This window comes from Nicotiana tabacum, chromosome 7 (genome assembly GCF_000715075.1).
Source record: "Nicotiana tabacum cultivar K326 chromosome 7, ASM71507v2, whole genome shotgun sequence".
Taxonomy (NCBI): domain Eukaryota; kingdom Viridiplantae; phylum Streptophyta; class Magnoliopsida; order Solanales; family Solanaceae; genus Nicotiana; species Nicotiana tabacum.
This window is the reverse complement of record NC_134086.1, coordinates 86040195-86048191: the sequence shown is the minus strand read 5'-3', so window position 1 is coordinate 86048191 and position 7997 is coordinate 86040195.

The window sequence follows — 7997 nt, the reverse complement described above, 5'->3', positions numbered from 1 at the left end:
TTGCCCCTCATGTAAATCACCACTAGTGTAAGCTCACTCAACTTGAAATCATGTAGGATTTTTTCGGGATGTAATGAAGACTTTCGGACTAAGGTATGATTTATTGACATAGAATCGGTTTATCTTTCCTTAAGCACTCCATTTTCTCATTTTGCTCATACTTTATGGACTCTTTGAGTCATTTTCTTTTTCCTCGGGAGAACTAGAGAGATGTAACATCACTCTTTCTTGGTCATGATAAATCATATTGCTCCTTTTCTATTTGTTCCATGCCCTTCATTCTTGTTTTTCTTTGAATCCCTTCAATTCTTCACTTTATTCACTTTCTTTTAGATATTTTTCTTTTTGTTCTTTCTCTCTTTTCTTTGCCTTCCCTTTTTCTTCATTTCTTTCTCTTGTTTGTATCATTATATCACTTTCAAACTCCTCGTCTCTCCCCCAAACTTATGTTTTTACCAATTATTTCTCAAGAATGCTGAGGAAAGATCGGGTGCCAAGAGAAGGTCATTACAAAACGGATAAAGGCTTGTAATGTGGTTATTGAAAGAAAAAGGGCTTAGGCTCAAATGGGTTGACTAGGGATATCACATTAGAAGGCTATAGAAGATTCCAAATTGGATCAAGGAGAGCCTACAATCATTTTTCAAGCCAAGCCACACTTAGAATTTCACCTAGAAAAATATTCAGGGCAAGTTCTAGACTATTAACATGGGTACTTGGACTTGCAATTCAATATCTCACCTCTCACACTGTTGGATTGCTAAAGAGAACGGATTCGAGGGCCCACAACAACCCTAATTAATATTGAGAATCACAAATGGCTTGACTGGACCACTTGATGACTGCTTAAGTCAACACAAGAGTCAAAAGGTCACAACTAGAGCTATTTTCTGCCCACAACTTATTTTTAACCATAAGTCCACAGGTAAATGTGTTGGTACCAAGTGAAGCATGCTTGAGACCTTTTTATTCATTACTACTATTTTTGCCTAAATATAAAAGAAAACGGACTCAATCCCTTAAGAAAGTTGTCATGCCATCCATCATTGGGAAGAGCCACCCGGTTCACACAGAATCCACCTTTGGAAAGAACCGTGACATTAAGAAAACCAAAGGCTTATTGTTCACTCAAACGTAAAAAGAAGCTAACAAATCAAAAAGAAGCTACTAAAGCAAATAAAAAGTTATACTACTAAGAAAAACAACTAAAGAAGCTATGAAATAAATTGCGGAATGTATGACAAATGAATATACAAACCAAAGGGAAATGAATATATACATCAAATGAAAGGGAAGAATATATACATAACCAAAGAGAAATAAAGATAAAATAAATATAGTATAAGAGTTATTACAGGCCAAATGTCAATGTCAAATCAATCAAAATAGACCACCCCCGAATAAAAATAAGCATTGTCCCCAATGCTTAATAAAAATAAGAACAAGGAAGGGTAGAGAGTTAAGTGAACTCCCTATGTGGTCTCAGTATGCATGGCATCCTCAGCACACTCGGTCTCCTCTAACTATATCTCATCATCACCTGGCTGAGAGACAACAGGGTTTGTGAGCATCTGGATCATCTCCTCAGCGGTGTGGGCAACATGGTCCGGCTCTTCAAACTGGACGGCTGCTGCCTCTGATGCCTTGGATACTGCTGGTGCTGCTGGGACTGCGGGTGTTGTCTCCATAAGAATGTCAAGAGGGATATCTTCAACTGATGCAAGCTTGGCTACCTGTTTGCTCAATTTGTCCATTGATGTCTTTGATGCTTGAGATTTCCTCATCTTCTTAAACTATTTGCCCAAATCCTCAATAACTTTCCTGTATGCCACCACTGTAGCCATGATAGTCTTCTGGTTTTCCAGAATCTTCTTAAATGTTTTCTCCACTGACGGAGGTACCTGTGGTACTGCTCGGCAGAAGACTGTGCTGCAACAGCACTGGATATGTCAGACAGCTTTGAAGTAGCTGACTGCATCTAGTTGTTGAGACTCGCCAATATCTAGGAGACTCGTGACGCAATTTGTAGATAAGTGGATAAGGCTGGCATTGATAATGAAGCTGATGGTCTAGAAGAAAAGGGTGGTGGCATGTCTGTTGTTCCGATGGAAGAACCGGCTGCTGTGGAAGGCATGGCCTCTATGGAAGGCTCAGTAGCTGAATCAGTAACTACTATCATTGGCTCCTCATACTTGCCAGCGGAGGTATTTGCCTTACCCTTGAACTTTGGGTTGTCAGCACCCTACAGGTGGTACCATGAGAAAGGCTTCTTGGCCTTTACTTTTGTATCATACTACCTCGGCTCCACCTTTTGATCATTGAAGTACTCTATGAGAAAGTTCAGGTACAGGTATGATCTTTCACCTTTTTGGACAACTAATGTGATGTTGGTGGACATGATGGCACCCACATTGATCGGGTACCCAGCCATAATCGAAGCCACTAGGACTGCTCAGGGAAGTGAGAGGTTGTTCTCATTTAAGCACGGATCAATACGGCTGCACACAAAGGTCTGCCACCTTTTGGCTTCAAACTTTAGGGTGGCCTAGACTATAGGAACCCCTTCTGTGAGCCACGGGGGTGGTGGTCCTCGAGCAGCCAAAATCTCAGCTAGCCACGGGCGAGTTACATCACCCATAGCAAGCTTTTCCAAATACTGGACCGCCTCGACTTCTTCAAAGCCCACATAAATGTTCAGAGCACATGAGTCGAATTTGACTTTCAGGTTTCTCACTTTCGTTATCTTGGTTCCCTTCTTAATGTCAGCTACATTGGCATAAAATTCTTTAACCAAGAGCTCATTTGCGTCAATGATGTTGTGGGTGAACCATTTTCATCCCTTTTGTCACACCTCCTTTTTCCGCCCCCGCGAGGATACAAGGGAGTTTTCTCCAATTGAAGGACAGTCGAAACGAGATTTGTTCATTTGTTTCAGAGTCGCCACCTAGGAATTTTAAGGCGTCCCAAGTCACCGGTTTTAATCCCTGAATCGAGGAGAATATGACTCTGTTTGTTATTCTGCGAACCAGAAATCCTGAGTAAGGAATTCTGTTAATCCGGAAGAAGGTGTTAGGCATTTCCGAATTCCGTGGTTCTAGCACGGTCGCTGAACTGTTTTTATTCTTGGCTTAATTATCTCGATTTTACATTTTTTATTGCATGATTTTGTTATCGCTTCTGTTTAGATTGTTTATAATTAAAGACCCTTCTTCGAATCGAATCACGCATACGTGTATCCGTTTTATATATTATATATTTTTTAACGTGAAAAATCATGTCACGCGTACGTATACACAATGATATTGATAATATAATAATTATTTTTTTCAAAATTTTTTTATTATAAAAATAGACTTAAATTCGAAATTGTGCTTAAAATAAAATTAAGAACATCTGTCGCTCTTGTATGATTAAATAGTGAACTGCACATCTCGGGTTATATGAAATTATTTTAACATCCTCGGAGAAATCCCTTTTATTAAATATTCGCTCGAAGTTGCGCGAACGCATAATCCGAATTTGCTTTTAAAAATATAATCAGGTTACGCGAACGCATCCCTAATCGCGCAAAATATTCGTAATGGTATTATGGATTTTCCACAAATTGTTTATTATATCCGTACATTTTTATGTGAAAATCATGATAAATTCCCATTTTTGAGATGCCCTTAAATTCTTTGAAAAGAATTCACAATTTATTAAATGTTGACCGCTGATTATATTTTTCGCGTATGAAGTACATTCCTCCAAGCCATTCGAATTTAAGGAGTAAAAATGAACAACGTGTGATTACTACCATTTGTAGTGAATGCATTATTTGCCTACCCAAATAAACAACGTGCGAATTACGTATAAACATTGGGAAAGAATTGATGTAAGAAAGGAAATGATATTTTCCAAGAATTTTCATTATTCTATTTGAGGCGAATACTATTTTTTATATTTTTTAAAATGTTATAATCTATAAACCTAATCACCTTCTACATTACTTGTTTTTAATCCAAAGTTGTAATCGTTTGGTTAATTTGTTTACGACGGTAGATGGGCATCAAGTTGATAAAAAAAATATTATACGAATCGATTCAATAAAATTGCATTACATGCAACATAGTTGTACGTCTGAACCGTTCATAATATTCTAACATCGTAACGAGCTATATCAACTCACCTTCCACATATGATTATATATATACTCGTCATCATGCCATATATGAACATACAACTTATATCAATCTAAACCAAAATCAGATTTTTTACAAGATATACTAATAATGTAATTTCTTGGTACTTCCATTCTACTTTACATTTAGCTAACAATATTTCGGGATGTAATTAATGGCCCATTTTATGCCATGTTCCCTACCTTGATAATTCAATCATGACTTCACTTAATGAAAATTCCGAAATAGGTGATATTATTACAACACTTATACGAACTTTAAGAGGTAACAATTATCTTATCTTCATCACGTCAAACATACTACTATATTAATCAACTGAAACAAAACTGAAACTTAAACTAATAAAATTTAAATGAATAGAAGACATCCTTATAATTCCAAACTTCATTTACTTGCCATGTTGAAGCTTTTCATGACATGAATTTACAGATATGTACCTGATATTAGAAGCAAAAGAAAATGATGACGAGAATCAGCGACAGTAATAACAATACAGCAACAACAGTCCAGCAGCAGTAACAACCCAGGAACAGAGTTTGCAAACCAGTAGAACAGTAATCCCAAAAACAAAAACTTCAAGCTTTGAATGAAACAACAACCATTAATACTAATTTCAAACAAAGAAAGAAAGTAGAAGATTTTTTAGTTTTTATTTTTATTTTGAAAGCTTAAATATTTTTCGGAATTTTTCTTTCTCTTAAATGTTCAGCCCTTTTTTCTCTCTTCTATTTTTCTTCTCAGATTCGTTTCTCTTATCTGTGTTTTTTCTCTGTCTGTATGTGTTTTCTTCTTATCTGTGTGTGTTTTTCTGTCTGTATGTGTTTTCTTCTTATCTGTGTGTGTTTTTCTCTTCCTCTTCTCTTTGATTTCAAGACTTCTTATAACCCATCCCATAAATCTTTCCATTAATTAAAATCAATACTTTTCTCTACCCAACCCATTATCTTCCCACTCATCCCCATTACATTAAATAAACATATCACACCACCCCATTATATTTTGTCCCCCATGCCTAACATAAAATAATACAAGATTCCCTCCACTAAATTTTGTCTTGTCCCCCTTTATATTAAACAACTATATCACAACCCACCCCATTTCATTTTGTCCTCCATGCTTCATATAAACAATTACAAAATGTACAATTCCTAAACTACCCCTCCGACCCTATTGCAAATTACTATTTTACCCCCGAAAGTACTATAAATTACCAAACTACCCATCAGCTATAACACATCAATTAATCAAACTTAACTAAAATATAGACAATATGATTAATTTCTAACAATGTTCAAACAACAAATTTCATGAACATGATTTCTTCAACATTTCAACAACAAATCACATGAACATGATTTCTTCAACATTTCAACAACAAATCACATGAACACAAATTGAACAACAAAGAACAACTAAAATTTGATTGAACAATATTCTAGCAACAAACAATCCTATTTTCGGATTCAACAACAACAACAAACAAGTATATTTAGATTTCTAAATTCAATAATATTTGAACTTAAAATCAACTACTCTAACAACATTACAACAATCAATTCCTATATTAAACTTAAACAAGATTATGAGACAAATTCAAGAAATAATCATAAATGATAAACAAGAAATCAAACTGTACAAAATTCGGATTCAAGATCATTCAAACCAAGTATGAACATGAATGAATCTATTTTAACACAACAAACATGACGGATTAAAACGATTAAATCAATATATTTCCTTTAACACAACTAAATTCTTTTTAGACAAATAACAAGATCGACGAATAAACAATTATGAACTTAAGCTTGAACTTAACAATATTAACAATTTCTAACAATACATAAACACAAGAAACAAATTGAAGAAATAGTTAATTAAATTTCAATTTGAATCTAACAAACATCAAACTAACAACTATTCACTTAAACAATAATACAAACATGAAATGAATATGAAAACAACTAATTAAACTTCTATTTTGAAATCTGAAAATTAATTTAACAAAGCACATGAACAAACTAAAAAAAATTAATTCAAACGACATACATGAACAAAACAAACATTTGCTGATTTTAGATTCGAAAATATCAAAACAAAATACGGACAAAAATAAAACTCAAAAACAACTAACCGGAGGTGAATCAACGACGAACTCGATTGTAAACAAATCTGCCCGGGCTTCGACTCAACGGAAGACCTTCGACAAAACGAAGAAGACGGAGGGAAAGGAGGAGGCAGCCCGCAGCTGGCCATGGCAGCATCAAAACTTGCTCGTCCCTGGCAGAAACGTGAGCAGCCAGCAGTGGCGACGGGCGGAGGAACTGGAAGATAAAAGCTCGGGCAGCAGCTGTTGGGATGACGCAGCAGTAGGGGAAAGCAGCTGGAGCTTCGACGTGAAGATGGAGGGGAAGAAGCAGCGTCGCGGCAGCTGGAAGGAGGAAGGGAAGCCGCAGCGATGGGGTTCCTCCTTCGTTGGTCGAGGGTTTTTCCGACGTGACTGGGGTTGAGGGTTGGAGTGGCTATGCTGGTCGACGACGAGGAACGTAGCCATGGCTGCTAGGGAAGCAGTGGTCGTCCATGGATGTCGAGCTCAAGCTTGAGCTCGACGAAGAAGATGAAAGCAAACGCGGGCAACCATGGCGCAAAAAAAAAACGACAATGGTGAAGCTTGAGGGCAGCCATGGTTATGTGGTGAAGGGGTGGTTGTGGTGGAGATGGTGAAGTAGCCATTGATGGAGCTTGTCTTTCTTGAGGAAGAAGAAGAAGAAAGATAGAAAGGAAGGGGGGGCGGTAGTTTAGTGTTTAGGTTAGGGTTTTCTTGATTTTGTTTTTGTTTTTTTGTAAAAAATGAAAGACAAAGGATGTTGGGTTATGGACTGGGTCGACCCAGTTCGAAATGGACTGGGTCGTAGGGAAGATTGGGCCATTTTTTGGGCCTGTGGCTTGAAATCGAAGAAGAGGCCCAATTCCGACTTTCTTTATATTTTTGCTCTCTTTTCTTCTTTTATTTTTCTAAAACTAAATTATAAAAATACTTCAACTATTATTCAAGAACTAAATTAAGTTATAAAAGCGCATATTAACTCCCAATAACAATTAACGCGCAATTAAGTAACAATTAAGCATAAAATTGTATATTTGGATATTAAATGCTAAAAATGCAAATGATGCCTATTTTTATAATTTTATTTTTTGTAAAACAAATTCAATTACTAAAAATTGTAGAATTAAATCCTACATGCAAAATGCGACGTTTTTTTGTATTTTTATTAATTTAACAAATAAACATGCACAGACAAATACAAATAATTATTCAAAATATCACAAAATCACAAAATTGCACACCAAGAAAAAATTACTTTATTTTTGAATTTTTTGGAGTAATTCTCATACAGGGCAAAAATCACGTGCTTACAGCTGCCCCTCTTTGCCCGAAGACACGAAGGGTTTTCGTGCAAAGATAAAGCGAGCGATTTTTGCCCATCCGAGTACTCCGTGTGAAGAATTTTTTGAAAAAGATTTGACCGAACCTTTGCTTCAAAGGTTTCCTACATATCCTGGGCTAAACAGGAATCAGGTCAATGTAGTTCGGGAAATTTTGGTAGCTGGGACTACCGTGGGACTGCATTGTTACTGTTGTTGCATGCTATTACCACTGCTTACCGATCTCCTTGTTACACCATGCTTAAAAGAAAACAAGAAGCTAGGCTAGAGTACAATTTGTTTTTGTTGCCTTGCTTCCTTGTCTACTTGCATTTCTTCCGGTGCTTTTCTTCTTTTGACACATGTACTTGAGTTTGTACTGTGACCTCTTGT